We start from the raw sequence: 16,877 nt of genomic DNA on the forward strand, positions 1-16,877 counted from the left end.
AGCAGAAGTAGATGTTTTACTGGAATTCTTTAGCTTTTTCTATGATCCAGCAGATATTGGCAATATGATCTCTGGTTCCTCTGCCTTTTCTAAATCCAGCTTGTACATCTGGAAGTTCTCAGTTCATGTCCTATTGAAGTGTAACTTGAAGGGTTTTGAGCATTACTTTGCTAGCATGTGAAATGAGTGCAATTGTGCAGTACTTTGGACATTCTTTGGCTTTGCCTTTCTTTGGGATTGGAATGAAAACTGACCTTTTCCAGTCCTGTGGCCACTGCTGAGTTTTCCAAATTTGCTGGCATATTGAGTGTAGCACTTTCACAGCATCATCTTTAGGATTTGAAATAGCTCAGCTAGAATTCCATCACCTCCCCTAGTTTTGTTTGTAGTGATGCTTTTTAAGGCCCACTTGATTTCACATCCCAGGATGTCTGGCTCTAGGTGAGTAGAGCCCCCTTTATTTGGAATTAGCCCTCCAAGTCATATCAGAGCTCCTGTCCACCCCTCATCTTTGTGTTGTGTGTTCTCTTTAGCTGCTTCGGTCGTGACCGACTCTGCCACTCGAGGGACTGTAGCCCACCAGGCTCCTCTGTCCGTGGAATTCTCCAGGCAAGAATATGGGAGTGGGTTGCCATGCCCTTCCTCCAGGGGATGTTCCCAAGCCACAGATCCAACCCACGTCTCCTGTGTCTCCTGCACTGCAGGAGGGTTCTTTACCACTGAGCCATCGGGAAGCTTCATTGCCCATATCCAGTCGCTCACAATGTCCACTAAACAGATGTTTGTTTCTTCTAAACCACTCCATTGCCATTCTCAGTCCAATGACAGACACAATGACGATAGCTTTCCACCCCACTCTCTGCTCCCTGACCTTTCCTGCATCCTTCCATCCATCATCTCTCATCCATCTCACCAACAATGGCAATATGATCATAAAGCTTGTCACATCAAATACCTCAGTGGTTCCCCGTATAAATAAAACACTTCCCTTGAACAAGGCTCACAAAACTCTTTATAAACCAGTCCTAGATGCTGTATTATCCTATCTCAACCCCTCCTGTACTCTGCAATTTCTGTCACATAAGCTTATTTGCAATAGTTTATTATCTGTGAGACTTTGCTGTGCAATATCCCACAGTCTATGTTGAACATAAACTTTTGAAACATTGTGGAAATAGTGTGTAGTAGAAAAAGAGAGCCTTTGGAACTAAACAGTTCCTTTCCCCCTTCTCTTTTTAACTTTTTAAGAGGTACAACTTATATATAGAAAAGGGCACAGATATTTGTGCAGATGAATAACTTTTTAACATGTGTCCATGCTTTTGAACTACCATCCAAGTCAAGATATAAAACACTTGTAGTCATCTAGAGGGTTCCCTGATAACCCTTCATATCCAAACCCACCCCACAAAGGTAACTACTCTCATGACTTCTAGAGGATTTATTAGTTTCGCCTGCTTTTGAATTCTGTTGTTGTTGCTTAGTCACTAAGTCATGTCTGACTCTTTGAGACCCATGGACTATAGCCCCTGTCCATGGGATTTCCCAGGCAAGAATACTGGAGTGGGTTGCCATTTTCTTCTTCAGGGGATCTTCCTGACCAGGGATCAAAAGCGCGTCTCTTGCATAACAGGCAGTTTCTTTACCAGTTTAGCACCAGGGAAACCCTTTTGAATTTTAATAAACAACATAATACAATGTGAAGTCTTTCATATCTGGCTCTTGTTCACCTTGAAAGCTGGGAGACTCAATCATATGCTGAAAAGATCTACCTGTCTCCCCTCCTACATCTAATCTCCATTTAATAAACAATTCTTCTCCTGAGTCAGTTTTCTCAATAATACCATCCGAACATGACTGATGTGAACATTAGATGACCTGTATCAAATGTCACTGATGCTTTCTGGCACAAAGTAGGCTGTTCCCAAATTCTAGTGGTTGTTACTATGAAAAGTAGTTTTTTTTTAACTGTTCTTTATTATTCCACTATATTCTGGTTTGTGTGTGTGTGTGTGTGTGTGTGTGTGTGTGTTTTGATAGAGTAGCTCAGAGCTACTCTGCCTTCCAGACTGAAATCTAGGTAATGGTATGTTTAAATCAAGATTATGTGAAACACCCTTCAAAGGAGATTTAACAGTGTGCCCTATCACTTATCAGGTGAGAAAAAAAAGTGTGAAAAAATCACCTCTCACCTCTGCAGAAGGCTTTCTGTATTTTATGTTTTGTTTTTACTCTGTACTGTTTTTCGGGTGGCCTCCTATGAGACAGACCACAATTTTCTCTGGGGTCAGAGACTTCTTCCTAAAAGAAATGATGATAATAAAGATCATAATAAAGATAACACTACAACTTGACTTACACTGGAAATCTCTTACCTCGATCTCCCACAGATGCTATCATCCTCCGTAGAAATTTTTACAAACGACAAACGACAAGCAAAAAAGAGTAGAGCTTTTTGTTGTCCAGTGAATCTGAAATATCAGTGGCATCCTAGTTAGTTGCACTGGAAACATCTCTAGGAACCTTTGCTTATTTCCAAGGAATAAGCAGTGAGAACCTTAGTGACCTACACCAAATGTCTGTGCCTTGTTAGCCTTTCAGAGGCCAAACTTGCTGAATTCATTATCTGCTTCTCCCCCAAACTGGAGGACCTGCTATGTGCCATGTACCGCGCTGGATCCTGGGAAAACAAACAGAAAGAAGATGAAGTCCCTACCCTCAAGGGACTCTGAAGTCCAGAAGGAGAGACAAATAAACAAATTATTACACTCCAACATGAGAGAAGATGATGTGGGAGCCTGCAGGAGGGAGAAATTAGTTTGAATTTTGAGGACTTTATGGCCCAGGCAGTAAAGAATCTGCCTGCAATGTGGGAGACCCAGGTTTGATCCCCTGGGTTAGGAAGATCCCCTGGAGAAGAAAATGGCAACCCACTCCAGTATTCTTGCCTGGAGAATCCCATGGACAGAGGAGCCTGATGGGCTATAGCCCATGGGGTCACAAAGAGTTGGACACGACTGAGCAACTAACACTTTCACTTTCATGTCCTGACATGACACCTTTCTTTAAGATGCCTGACCTTAAGTAGGTCAATGATGCTTTGCCCTGGGACATTTTAGATGTGGGTCTAATTCTATCAGTTTATTTTCTGAGAATGAAATTGTAAGATGCACAATGTAGACGTCATTAAAAGACATCTACAAGTTTTCTATCATGCAGAGAAAAAGTGATGTCTTTTCAGCCAATGAGATACTCAAGAATAAGAAGGTCCAGGTGGACTGGAACTTCTGGTTAGTTTCATTGAGGTTCAGCTCTATTCCTGCCTTTCTGGGGGCTCACTCTTCTTTGAGTCACCAAAGTCTCATGTATGGGGCATGTCTGGTATCCCTCTGAGCCCTGTCCCCTACATGTGGCCACCAGTGCTTTGTAGGTTTCAACCATCACCACGTAGGAGCAACCCAAGTACACCAGGTGTGACTCATGTGCTCCTTTGACACCTTGGAGTGGGTACCTGAGGGCTCCCTCAGCTGTCACGCACACCACCTCACGTGCAGGAGGAGTTAGTGCTTGGGGGCCAACTTGATCGAGAGCTGTGGGATCTAGTGTGTGAATATGTCCTGGTTTCTACTTCCTGGGCAGACAGTTGTAAAGGCCCTGAGGGATCCAGCCCCGGTGACCTGTAGTGTGGGTCCATGTATTGTCCTTGCCAGCCCCATTCTTCCCTCTCACTCCTGCTCCTAGGATTTCCCTCCGAGACAATCCACTTGCATATGACCCAGGCTGGGAAAGGGCTTCCCTGAGAGCTCAGTTGGTAAAGAATCCGCCTGCAATGCAGGAGACCCTGGTTTGATTCCTGGTCAGGAAGATCCACTGGAAAAATAGGCTACCCACTCCAGTAGTCTAGCCTAGAGAATTCGGACTCTGTAGTCCATGGGGTCACAAAGAGTTGGACACGACTGAGCGCCTTTCACTTTCACTTTTTCACTAGGCTACAAAAGCACTTGCTGACTGCTTCCTACTTTTTTTTTTAAAGCTAATTCAAGTCCATCATCCTAATTAATACAGAAGCCAGCATTGGTTCCCTCACTGCCCACAGAATAAGACTGTAAAGCAGAACTGAATGGGAACCCATGGAAATCTGACCCGGAGTTTACTAAAGATTAAATATTCTTCTTTTAGAAAATATTCTTCATTAAATACTTACTTGGCTGAAGCAGGTCTTAGCCGTGGTACAGGGGATCTTCATCATGTCACGTGGGGTCGTTCCATGCGGCTCAGGGACTCTCTAGTCATCTCAGGTGGGCTTAGTTGCCCCAGGCATATGGGATCTTAGTTCCGTGACCAGGGATCAAATCGAAATCCTCTGCATTGCAAGGCAGATTCTTAACCAGTGGACCATCAGGAAAGTCCCTGAGTTTATGTTCTTAACTTCTCTGCTGCTGTATGAACGTCTGTCACCCTTTCCCAAACCATCAAATTCTCCCTCACTGCAAAATGACACCAGAAATACATAAAAATCCAAGCAGAAAAACCAGACTACTGTCATCAGCCCACTCTTTGCCTGCTCTTTCCTGGTGTGACCTGAATGTATGTGTGTGTGTCTGCGCACGTGTGTGTGTGTGCACATGCATGTGCGCGTGCGTGTGTGTGTGTGCGCGCATGCATGTGCGTGTGCGTGTGCGTGTGTGTGTGTGTGTGTGCACGCGCACGCTCATTTGTGTCCAACTCTTTCTGACCTCATGGACTATAGCCCACCAGGCTCCTCTGTCCACGGGATTCTCCAGGCAAGAACACTAGAGCAGTTTGCCATTTCCTACTCTTGGGGACCTTCCCAACCCAGGGATGGAACCCAGCGTCTCTTGCGTCTCCTGTGCTGGCAGGTGAATTTTTTTCTCACTGTGTCACGTGAGTGTGCGTGCCATCCTTTGCTTCACTGCTTATCTAGTGTCAAAGGTTTAGGTTGTTTCTCGTTTTTCTTCTAAAATTAACACTGAGATAAACACTCTAAAGCTTTCATCTCTAGCTCTGTTTATTTCTGAAGGATAATTTCTAGAAAGAAGTGGAATTATTGTGCCAATGGCTATGGATAAATTGTCAGCAATAGGTATAGTCATTTTTAATATATTTGCTAAATTGATACAAACAGGTATATTGTTACAACTTGTTGACTCTCATTAACAATAATAAATACATGTATGCTTAATAGGCCTTTTAATGTGAATTATCCATATTCTTTCACATTTAAAAGTTGGGTGTTACTATTTTTTCTATAGATTTTATTATCTTTCTATATAAAGACTTGTTCTGTTTGGGTTTTGGCACTTGTTTACTATAATTCTTGTTTTTATTTTACTCCTCTATATTTCTTCTGTTTTCTGTTTGTTAAAAAATAGATATCTATTTTACATCTATTTATTTTCTCCCTCTTTATTTCATCTTATTACAGTAGGAATTGAGTATCTAAGTTGACTTCTTTTTCCAAATAACTAACCCATTTTCCCAGAACCTCTCTTTCCCTTTTCAGCTCTTTCTAACCTAGAATCTATTTCTAGGCTATTTATCCTGTCCATCTCTGTCTATTTCTGTGACTGTCATAGTCTTCTTATTTTCAACAGACTCAAGCTCTGGATCAGTAACTTGAAAGGGGCAAATGATGTTTTCATTTCTTCCAATTTCAGGCCATGTCTCAGCACTTTTGAACACTGGACTTACTGAAAGCTCAAGACAAGATCTATGAGTGGTCCATGTCAGGACAGTGAGCAGGGTCATCAGCCGTCCATCCTGGTTTACGCCCGCTGTCTCCTAGTGTGTGACCATGCAGATGAGCGGTGGAGCTCGTAGCCAGTTTCTGGGTTCAGCTAAAGAATCCCAGCTTTCAGAGCATGTTTATGTTTATCTCATACAACCTGCTTCTATGGCTGGGGTCCCTGGGAAGCAATTTCTGAGGTGGAGATTAGCACACAGGAGTGCTCTGGTGGTCATTACTTTGGGAGCAGAAGAGAAAGAAACAGATTTAGGCAGAGGGGGAAACTGAGCTGATGTGTAGGCATCAGTTCAGTTCAGTTCAATTCAGTTGCTCAGTCGTGTCTGACTCTTTGCGACCCCATGAACCGCAGCACGCCAGGCCTCCCTGTCCATCACCATCTCCCAGAGTTCACTCAGACTCACGTCCATCGAGTCCGTGATGCCATCCAGCCATCTCATCCTCTGTCATCCCCTTCTCCTCCTGCCCCCAATCCCTCCCAGCATCAGAGTCTTTTCCAATGAGTCAACTCTTTGCGTGAGGTGGCCAAAGTACTGGAGCTTCAGCTTTAGCATCATTCCTTCCAAAGAAATCCCAGGACTGATCTCCTTCAGAATGGACTGGTTGGATCTCCTTGCAGTCCAAGGGACTCTCAAGAGTCTTCTCCAGCACCATAGTTCAAAAGCATCAATTCTTCGGCGCTCAGCTTTCTTCACAGTCCAACTCTCACATCCATACATGACCACTGGAAAAACCATAGCCTTGACTAGACGGACCTTAGTTGGCAAAGTAATGTCTCTGCTTTTGAATATGCTATCTAGGTTGGTCATAACTTTTCTTCCAAGGAGTAAGCGTCTTTTAATTTCATGGCTGCAGTCACCATCTGCAGTGATTTTGGAGCCCCCCAAAATAAAGTCTGCCACTGTTTCCACTGTTTCCCCATCTATTTCCCATGAAGTGATGGGACCAGATGCCATGATCTTTGTTTTCTGAATGTTGAGCTTTAGGCCAACTTTTTCGCTCTCCTCTTTCACTTTCATCAAGAGGCTTTTTAGCTCCTTTTTACTTTCTGCCATAAGGGTGGTGTCATCTGCATATCTGAGGTTATTGATATGTCTCCTGGCAATCTTGATTCCAGCTTGTGTTTCTTCAAGTCCAGCGTTTCTCATGATGTACTCTGCATATAAGTTAAATAAGCAGGGTGACAATATACAGCCTTGATGTACTCCTTTTCCTATTTGGAACCAGTCTGTTGTTCCATGTCCAGTTCTAACTGTTGCTTCCTGACCTGCATACAGATTTCTCAAGAGGCAGGTTAGGTGGTCTGGTATTCCCATCTCTTTCAGAATTTTCCACAGTTTATTGTGATCCACACAGTCAAAGGCTTTGGCATAGTCAATAAAGCAGAAATAGATGTTTTTCTGGAGCTCTCTTGCTTTTTCCATGATCCAGTGGATGTTGGCAATTTGATCTCTGGTTCCTCTGCCTTTTCTAAAACCAGCTTGAATGCCAGGGAGTTCACGGTTCACGTATTGCTGAAGCCTGGCTTGGAGAATTTTGAGCATTACTTTACTAGCATGTGTGGGCATAACAAGGACTTAACCAACTCCATGAGGTCTGAGCTGGGATGGCCCTTCTGGATTGTCCTGAATTGGAGGGACGGGCTCCTTTTGCATGGACCAAACTTTGCTAGTAAAGAATCCAGCCAGCAATGCAGGAGACATGGATTCGATCCCTGGGTCAGGAAGACCTCCTGGAGACGGGAATGGCAACCCACTCCAGTATTCTTGCCTCAACAATTCCATGGACAGAGGAGCCTGGCAGGCTACAGTCCATGGGATCGCAAAGAGTCGGACATGACTGAGCGGCTTACATTTTCACACACTTTTCACTACTGGGACAGGGCATGGCGGGGTGAGGCATCTCTCTTCAGGAAAAAGCAGAAGCACTCATCGTAATTGCAAATCAACACAAATATGTGCAATTCATTCATTATTGCCCACCCCTCTGTACATCATAAGGTCCAAAATGTAAAGGACCCTGTTTTGAATATCTATTATAGCCTCTGAGCATAGCATTTTTTTGTTTAGTACCTGGCATGTGCTCAATAAATAATCGCTGAATAAATAAATGATGAGGGGGTGATTCTCATTATTTGCATTTAAAAATGAAGGCTATAGGACTTTGCTCGTGGTCCAGTGGTTGGGAGCCTGTCTGCCAGTGCGGAGGACATATGGTCAACCTCTGGTCAGGGAAGATTCTACCTGCTGTGGGGCAACTAAGCCCGAGTGCCACAATTACCGAGCCTGCTCTTCGGAGCTCGTGCTCCACAAGGGAAGCCCCTGCAGCTAGACAGCAGCCCTTGCTCACTGCAATCAGAGAAAGCCTGCCTGCAGCAACGAAGACCCAGAGCAGCCAAATGAAAATGTAAAAAATTTAAATAAAATAAAAGTCGTGCTTGTGGCTGGGGCTCCCTCCAGCAGTCTCCCTGGCTCACACACTTCCTTCTTGAAGTTCAGACTAGGTTCTCCAGCTGTCTCCTTGCTTGCCTCTACTTGCTGCCAGAAGAGCTCAGACACTTTCCTTAATCTAGTTTTTGGCTCCTTGAACCCGGCTACAGTCCTAGACAAAAGGTGCTTCCAGCTGTGGCGACTATAATCCTGATTGATCTTCCTCTCCTACTACCCTTTTCCCTAGTGCTCACCAGTCAACGCTTCCACTGATCTTCAGTCATTATTTAACCATTTCGCAACTCCTTCTTCTATTCATTCTTTAACTCAAGAGTTTGCCTGGGACAAAGGCTTTGACATCATCTACTATACTTCTTCAAACTAGTTTTTATTACACTCAGAAATCATAAAAGGGGAAAAACTCTGGGCTGAAAAACTAAAAAAAATAGTCAATCACAACCTACCTATGAAATATCGCTAATGACAGTCTCTTCAATTTACCACTATGAGGGCAACATAAGCTAGATTTTTAGAAGATGTGAATGACCCAACTCTTCATTAATTATATGGGAAGTACATAGAACCCCAATTATAGGAAATATTAATTATTAAAAAGTGCATACCCTGTTTACTCTCAGGATCAAAAACAACTTCTTGAATTTGTAGATTCATTTTGTTTTGTAGGCTGGGTTTAAGTATAAATTATAGTATATCTCTCCCATAAGTTAAATAGGTTTAAAACAGGAAACTGTGAACTTTTGTAAACTAGATGCAAGAGATGACAGCTAAGCCACTCTGTCAAATTTCAAATTAAAAGTTTTAACCAGGACAACGGAATTAACAGCAAAAAACATTTCTTACTCTCAGAAATTATGGTACTACATAAGGAGGTCAGTTTTTATTGCAACTAGATGAAATTTCATATAATTTGTAGTTTCAAATAATTATTGGTAACAAACAAGAACAATGGGTGATATATGGCCTGATTAGCATTATTCTCTAGTGTTGATGCTTTTCTGACTTTCATTCTTTGATCTCTTGGTCCAAGAGTAGACCATCTTTTCAGTTTCAAAGGAATGGAGATAATGCCTTCCATTTCAAGGAGTATAAAACAACCTTGGGAGGCTACCCTGAAAAGAGAGAAACAGTAATACCCAATAATGTTCAATGTGCAGTATTGTCAATATTACATAAAGAAACCATTATGGAAATACTAGCCAATGTATGGTGTGTAATTGGTGGTCAGTAAATGTTAGATGTTCTACAATAGAGATTAGAGATCTCTTCAAGAAAATTAGAGATACCAAGGGCATTTTTCATGCAAAAATGGTCACAATAAAGGACAGAAATAGTATGGACCTAACAGAAGCAGAAGATATTAAAAAGAGATGGCAAGAATACACAGAAGAATCAAACAAAACAGATCTTCATGACCCAGATAATCATGATGGTATAATCACTCACCTAGAGCCAGACATCCTGGAATGTGAAGTCAAGTGGGCTATAGGAAGCATCACTACGAACAAAGCTAGTGGAGGTGATGGAATTCCAGTTGAGCTTTTTCAAATCCTGAAAGATGATGCTGTGAAAGTGTTGCACTCAATATGCCAGCAAATTTGGAAAACTCAGCAGTGGCCACAGAACTGGAAAAGGTCATTTTTCATTCCAATCCCAAAGAAAAGTGAAAGTGAAGTCGCTCAGTCGTGTCCGACTCTTTGCAACCCCGTGGACTGTAGCCCATCAGGTTCCTCTGTTCATGGGATACTCCAAGCAAGAATACTGGAGTGGGTTGCCATTTCCTTCTCCAGGGGATCTTCCTGAACCAGGGATTGAACCCAGGTCTCCTGCATTGTGGACAGATGCTTTAACCTTTGAGCCACCAGGGAAGCCCAATCCCAAAGAAAGGCAACTCCAAAGAATGCTCAAACTACAGCACAATTGCACTCATCTCACATGCTAGCAAAGTAATGCTCAAAATTCCCCAAGCAAGGCTTCAACAGTATGTGAACTGTGAACTTCCAGATTTTCAAGCTGGATTTCAAAAAGGCAGAGAAACCAGAGATCAAATTGCCAACAACCATTGGATCATCAAAAAAGCAAGAGAGTTCCAGAAAAACATCTACTTCTGCTTTATTGACAACACCAAAGCCTTTGACTATGTGGATCACAACAAACTGTGGAAAATTCTTCAAGAGATGAGAATACCAGACCACCTTACCTGCCTTCTGGGAAATCTGTATGCAGTTCAAGAAGCAACAGTTAGAACTGGACATGGAACAACAGACTGGTTCCAAATCGGGAAAGGATATGTCAAGGCTGTATATTGTCACTCTGCTTATTTAACTTATATGCAGAGTACATCATGAGAAATGCTGGACTGGATCCAGCACAAGCTGGAATCAAGATTGCCGGGAGAAATATCAATAACCTCAGAAATGCAGATGACACCACCTTTATGGCAGAAAGTGAAGAACTAAAGAGTCTCTTGATGAAAGTGAAACAGGAGAGTGAAAAAAATGGCTTAAAACTCAATATTTAGAAAACTGAGATCATGGCATCTGGTCCCACCACTTCATGGCAAATAGATGGGGAAAGAGTGGAAACAATGCCTGACTTTATTTATTTATTTATTTATTTTTTTGGACTCTGAAATCACTGCAGATGGTAATTGCAGCCATGAAATTAAAAGACACGTGCTGCTTGGAAGAAAAGCTGTGATCAACCTAGACAGCTTATTAAAAAGCAGAGACATTACTTTGCCAACAAAAGCCCATGTAGTCAATTCTATGGTTTTTCCAGTAGTCATGTATGGATGTGAGAGGTGGACTATAAAGAAAGCTGAGCATCTAAGAACTGATGCTTCTGTGGTGTTGGAGAAGATTCCTGAGAGTCCCTTGGACTGCAGGGAGAACCAACCTTTAGGAGTCCATCCTAAAGGAGATCAGTCTTGGGTGTTCATTGGCAGGACTGATGCTGAACCTGAAACTCCAATACTTTGGCCACCTGATGCAAAAAACTGACTCACTGGAAAAGACCCTGATGCTGGGAATGATTGAAGGCAAGTTGAGAAGGGGATGACAGAGGATGAGATGGTTGGATGGCATCACTGACTTGATGGACCTGAGTTTGAGTAAACTCCAGGAGTTGGTGATGGACAGAAAGGCCTGGCATGCCACAGTCTATGGGGTTGCAAAGAGTCACATACAGCTGAGTGACTGAACTGAACTGAAGCATCCCACAATAATACTTTAACACTCTCTGAATCCCAGAAATACCGTGGGCATCAAAGAGTTTACTCTTAGGAAATAGAAATGGCTGTAAGTCATCATATTTTCTGGGCAATGATAGCTTACATTGAACAGTGTCTGATTTCTCCAAAGAAAAAGATTTTAGCTTTGGGACCAGGGACCAGACTCGATCACTCAAGAGCTTTCGTGTAGTAGAGTTTTTTTTTTTTTTTTAAGTATGTAAAGGGACAGAGAAAGCTCTGACATAGACATGAGAAGGGGAACAGAGAGTGCCCCCACTCACTAGTCTAATGAAGGCCTTATATACTTCTACCAGACCCACTCCCACAACATATATCTCAAATTAACAAGATCAGAACTAACAACGGAAAGGTCTGACCAGACCTTCTCCCACAATATTTGTCTTAAGATAACAAGATTAGGCAGAAGGTTTTGTGAAGGAGAAACATGTCCACGAGCAAGATACACTGTTATATTGACTAAGACAAAGCAATGTAGAAAAAGCCTTTGTCCTTCTCTCCTTAAGAGCCCCCGACCCCTTTCTCTTTCTTGAGGGCTCTGGACCCCTTTCTCCTCCTCGGGGACCCTGAACTTCTTATCAACCTACCTAGGAATTCACTCTCTCAGCAAGAGAGTGAGTTGCTCTTGTAGTGGTCAGAGAAAAATGTCCAAACTCATAAGTACCCAATTAGCCACACCAGGTGTTCTAGAAAGGCTATTCCAGGGGAGCAGGGGAGTTCTGACCCCGGGGTTCTGACCACGGTGGAGGTGCATTTTCCACCACGCAGGATAGAATCATGTTCCCTAAGAGGTGGTTCCCCATCAAGGGATGAGACAAATAGGAAATGGTTAAAGTTTTGCTTCCACGAAAATGTGTGGAAGCAATTTCAACCTCTCTGAAGCATCCAACACTATTGCCTACACTCCAACACCCATCTGTTCTTTTAGAAAGCTTTTCTCAGAATAAGACCGATACTATCCTCACCTACTTCTCCGATGAATTCTGCTCTTCTTTGGTTCTCTGACTAATCCCCTACCATTTTAAAATCTTTGGCTTTCCCATTATGTTCCATCTGAGAGCTCTAGTCTTCATTGCGGCCTTCCTCTTAGAAAACCGATCCATTCTCAGGGATGCAACTGGTGCATTTTGGGGGGAGGGTTCCCAAATATCACTTGAGTTCTAATTTCTCAAGTTTCAGGCTTGCATCCTCAGCTCTCTACAGAACAGTCTTGATGTCTGATAAATACCGCTGACTCAGCACCTTAGAAAAGACTTACCTTCTGTCAGTCCTATTTCAACCAATGTTCTCAGAACTCAACCTGTTCTTTTGAATCAGTGTTCTGCATTTCACTCCCTAAATTCAAATTGCATTGTGTAAGACCATGAGTCTTTCTTTCTTCACAGTCAACGTCTTTGTGCAGACCCATACCCCTTCCTACCCACGCTATTTCTGTATCCTCCCAACTACTTCAGACCTGCAGGCTTTCTTCTCGGTCATTCTGTGCACCTCAACTACATGATACCTTGTAAAACCATCTTCTATCTCATCACGTCACTGCTTCCTGCAACCTGTTTAATGACCCTAGATTCTCCACAAGAGAATTTCTAAATCACTAGGCCTACCTCTGGCCTGATCTGAGTTTATAAACCCACTCCTTCCCACTTAACTCTGTCCCTCTGGGGCCTCAGATTATTTTATTTATAGGGGATTTCAGAAAAGGAGTTGCTCTTTAAAGAAGAGGTTAAACATTCTGAGATCATTTATTTTCTATCTTAAACCATTCTGAGATGCTTTGTTTTCTGTGTAAGACACTTTCTTATGATTAAAACCCCCCTCTTTAGAGACCCAATTTAACTCCACAGATTCAAAGTACCACTAGCGTTCTAGAGATCACCCCTGATTAGCACTTTTTGCCACTTCCCCTGTAATTTGAACATTGAGAACTGGCAATTTTCCCAAGTTTTTTCTTCATTCATACAAAGATCATTAAAAAAAAAAAAACCCTTCAATGTTTATATTTTCATCAATTTACATTTATCTTTATTATAAAATGCTATCAGTAGAAAATACAATATGTAACCCCTTTACAATCACCAGATGTAATAAATTCAGTTCAGTCACTCAGTTGTGTCCGCCTCTTTGCAAACCCATGTATTGCAGCACACCAGGTCTCCCTGTCCATCATCAACTCCTAGAGTTTACTCAAACTCATGTCAATCGGGTTGGTGTTGCCATCCAACTATCTCATCCTCTGTTGTCCTCTTCTTCTCCCACCTTCAATCTTTCCCAGCATCAGTGTCTTTTCCAGTGAGTCAGTTCTTCACATGAGGTGGCCAAAGGATTGGAATTTCAGCTTCAGCATCATTCCTTCCAATGAATATTCAGGACTGATTTCCTTTAGGATTGACTGGTTGGATCTCCTTGCAGTCCAAGGGACTCTCAAGAATCTTCTCCAACAGCACAGTTTGGAAGCATCAATTCTTTGGTTCTCAGCTTTCTTTACATTATATTTAATAAGCGGAAAAGGGTCAAAAGACATTTATTACAGGTCAGTTTAGAAAATGGTTTTTACTGTGATACATTCTACTAGTGAATGCTTGCTCATTGATATCTATTAATGATTGGATATTATAAGTTTAATCTGTTGATTAAGAAGAAAATAAACTTGCATTTATTTCTATTTATTTCTATTGTCTCAGGGTCATAAGATTTAATGAGTCCTGTGACCCAAACTCACCGTTTACCTGAAGCTCTATAAATTAACACTGTGGCAATGACTCAGAAGCTACAAAGTATATTAAGATTTGCATAATATTTTTGTTAAATTTTGTCTATGGCTTAGTCAGAATGGAAAAAGAGTCTGTTTAGGAAAGAACAAGTCTGTAGGTATTCTTTTATGAAACCAGAGTTAAGTTACCTAGTGAATTTCCCATCATGTCTTAGCTGTCAGGAAACTGGCAGTATTTTAATTGCTAAGTCTGAAAAATTAACTCATTCCCAGGTCCCTGATACATCTGTTCTTCTCCTCTCCTTTAACAGCTTTTTGTGCTTTTAATTTTTCATCATCTTATTTACATGTTTTTAAAAAATGAATTTAATCATTTATTGAACATGTGGGGATTAAAAAAAAAACATCAACATACTAATGTGACATATTGATGAAACTCATCAGAGAATTCTAAGATCAGTTTTTTATCACAAATTTAATCACATTTTTTATAGATATGACACTGATAGTTATTTGTTTTAAAAGAGGATAACAAAGACTAATTTTCATGAAGTCCACAGTGATCTGAAAGCTTCAGTTTCATTTTACTGTCCACCTTCTCTTCAACACCAAACTTTTTACCTGATCTACTAAAAAACAAGCAAAAAACTGATGGAGATCTATCAAATTTTTTCATCATTTTGATAAGATAGTCAAGGACTCAAATTCAAAACATCAAAAAAAAAAAAAGGAAAGGGAAAGAATTTCACTGAATTATTTACAACTGGAGAACAGCCCACTGAAGCCCCTCACTGTACAAATGAGGTGTCTCAACTCTGTTCATGGCCCATAGATGAGTCTGGCTCCTGTAGTCCTTAGAGCAAAGCAGTGGGAAGAAATACAGGACTTCAGAGGGGTTGGTAGATCTTATATGATTGCCCAATGGAGAAAGTCCAGCCTAGAGGCGTCCATTTACAACAGGCATTCCTGGTTTGTGTAGCCACAGTGGAAGCTGATTGTTGGCTAAAGAAATCATGTTAAAGGTCAGGATTTACTTGAGAGTGTAAATTCTCTCATTTCTGTTGAGTCTCTCATTAATAGCCTGGGCATCAACACAGGTGTTGATGATCCAGGGTGAATAAAACACTGCTTGTAGCTTTCAAGATGCTTATGTCTGCAAGTGAGTTTTTAATGACCATGATGCTCTCGAGAGGTGGTGGGGCTTTATGGGGACTGGGTTGTTCGTGCACAGGAGGGCTGCCTGATCCAGCCCCACTTGGAGTGTGGCTGGAGGTGGGCAGCCCAGAAAAGTTTCTCAGAGAAACTGACATTTAAAATGTGAGATTAAGGTGCAGGAGAGAAGGACTGGGTATTTGTGATTAGCAGACACACACTATTAAATACAGGATGGATAAATAACAAGGTCCTACTGCATAGCACAGGGAACTATATTCACTATTTTCTCATAATGGGAAAGAAGATGAAACAGAATACATGTATGACTAACTGAGTCACTTTGCTGTACAGCAGAAATTAACACAAAATTGTAAGTCAATTGTACTTCAATAAGATAAATTGAAAAAATGAAGTGTTTCTATGAAAATGGAACTTTCATAATAACTTTTGTCTCATCATTTACTGTTTAGCATTGATTCTGTAGAAAAGGATGTCTACTTATCATACAGCACTTGGCTAATTTGAGTGGGGTCATGCAGCCGGATTTCAAGGCATTTGAGGAGGGTTAATGTGTCTTTCAAACACCACGCTATGAATCAGTAAGTGTTATGTGCCCCAAATATGCACTTTGGCTTTAAATGTAAATATAGATAAATACTTTTTATCTAGAGGCTTTTACTATGATGAACATGAAATGCTGGTCTTAGAGCTTCAATTATTAGATCCATATTCCTCCTAAAGTGTTACAGCCTTTTCCCAATTATCATTTCTTAAAGAGAACACACAGATACAATTAGAAAATTACCAAAACAAAGAAGTCATGAAACCTATCTCTCAATTTGGATTTCTATTCATCTATCAAAAAAAAAAAATTGCTGAGGTAAACTGGATGTAGAATTGCTCATTCAGATTAGTCTGCATTTTAAATAGAAATGACCAAGTCTGCAGGAGAAAAATAACACTATTCACTCCAATGTGCTTCTGCTTTCTTGGCTCTTCCTGCTTATGATCCTGAACTACAGCCGATCTTCTTAGTCTCTTGTATTTTACAGTGCTTATGGTGGCTCTGCTTTTGGTTTTTTCAAGATCCTCCATGCTGTTTCCCATGTTGGCTGTATCAGTTTTACATTCCCAACGACAGTGTACGAGGTCCCCTCCACTTTCACATCAGCATTTGTTACTACTTGTATTTTTGATGACAGCCATTCTTACAGGCATAAGGACATATCTCACTGTGGCTTTAACTTGCTTTTTTTCTAATGACTAGTGACATTAAACATCTTTTTATAAATTGCCTGATGACCTTTTGTGTATCTTCTTTGGAGAAATGTCTATTCAGTTTCTTTGTCCATTTTGTAAACTGGGTCACTTGGGTGTTTTGCTGTGGAATTCTATGTTCTTTATATATTAATATTTTGCATATTAACACTTTATCAGATATATGCTTTGCAGATATTATTTTCCCATTCTATAGGCTGCTTTTTCACTTTCTCAATGGTTTCTTTTGCTATATAGAAGCCTTTTACTTTGATGTAGTTGCACTTGTTTATT

This window comes from Oryx dammah, unplaced genomic scaffold (genome assembly GCF_014754425.2).
Source record: "Oryx dammah isolate SB20612 unplaced genomic scaffold, SCBI_Odam_1.1 HiC_scaffold_9, whole genome shotgun sequence".
In the NCBI taxonomy this organism is placed as follows: domain Eukaryota; kingdom Metazoa; phylum Chordata; class Mammalia; order Artiodactyla; family Bovidae; genus Oryx; species Oryx dammah.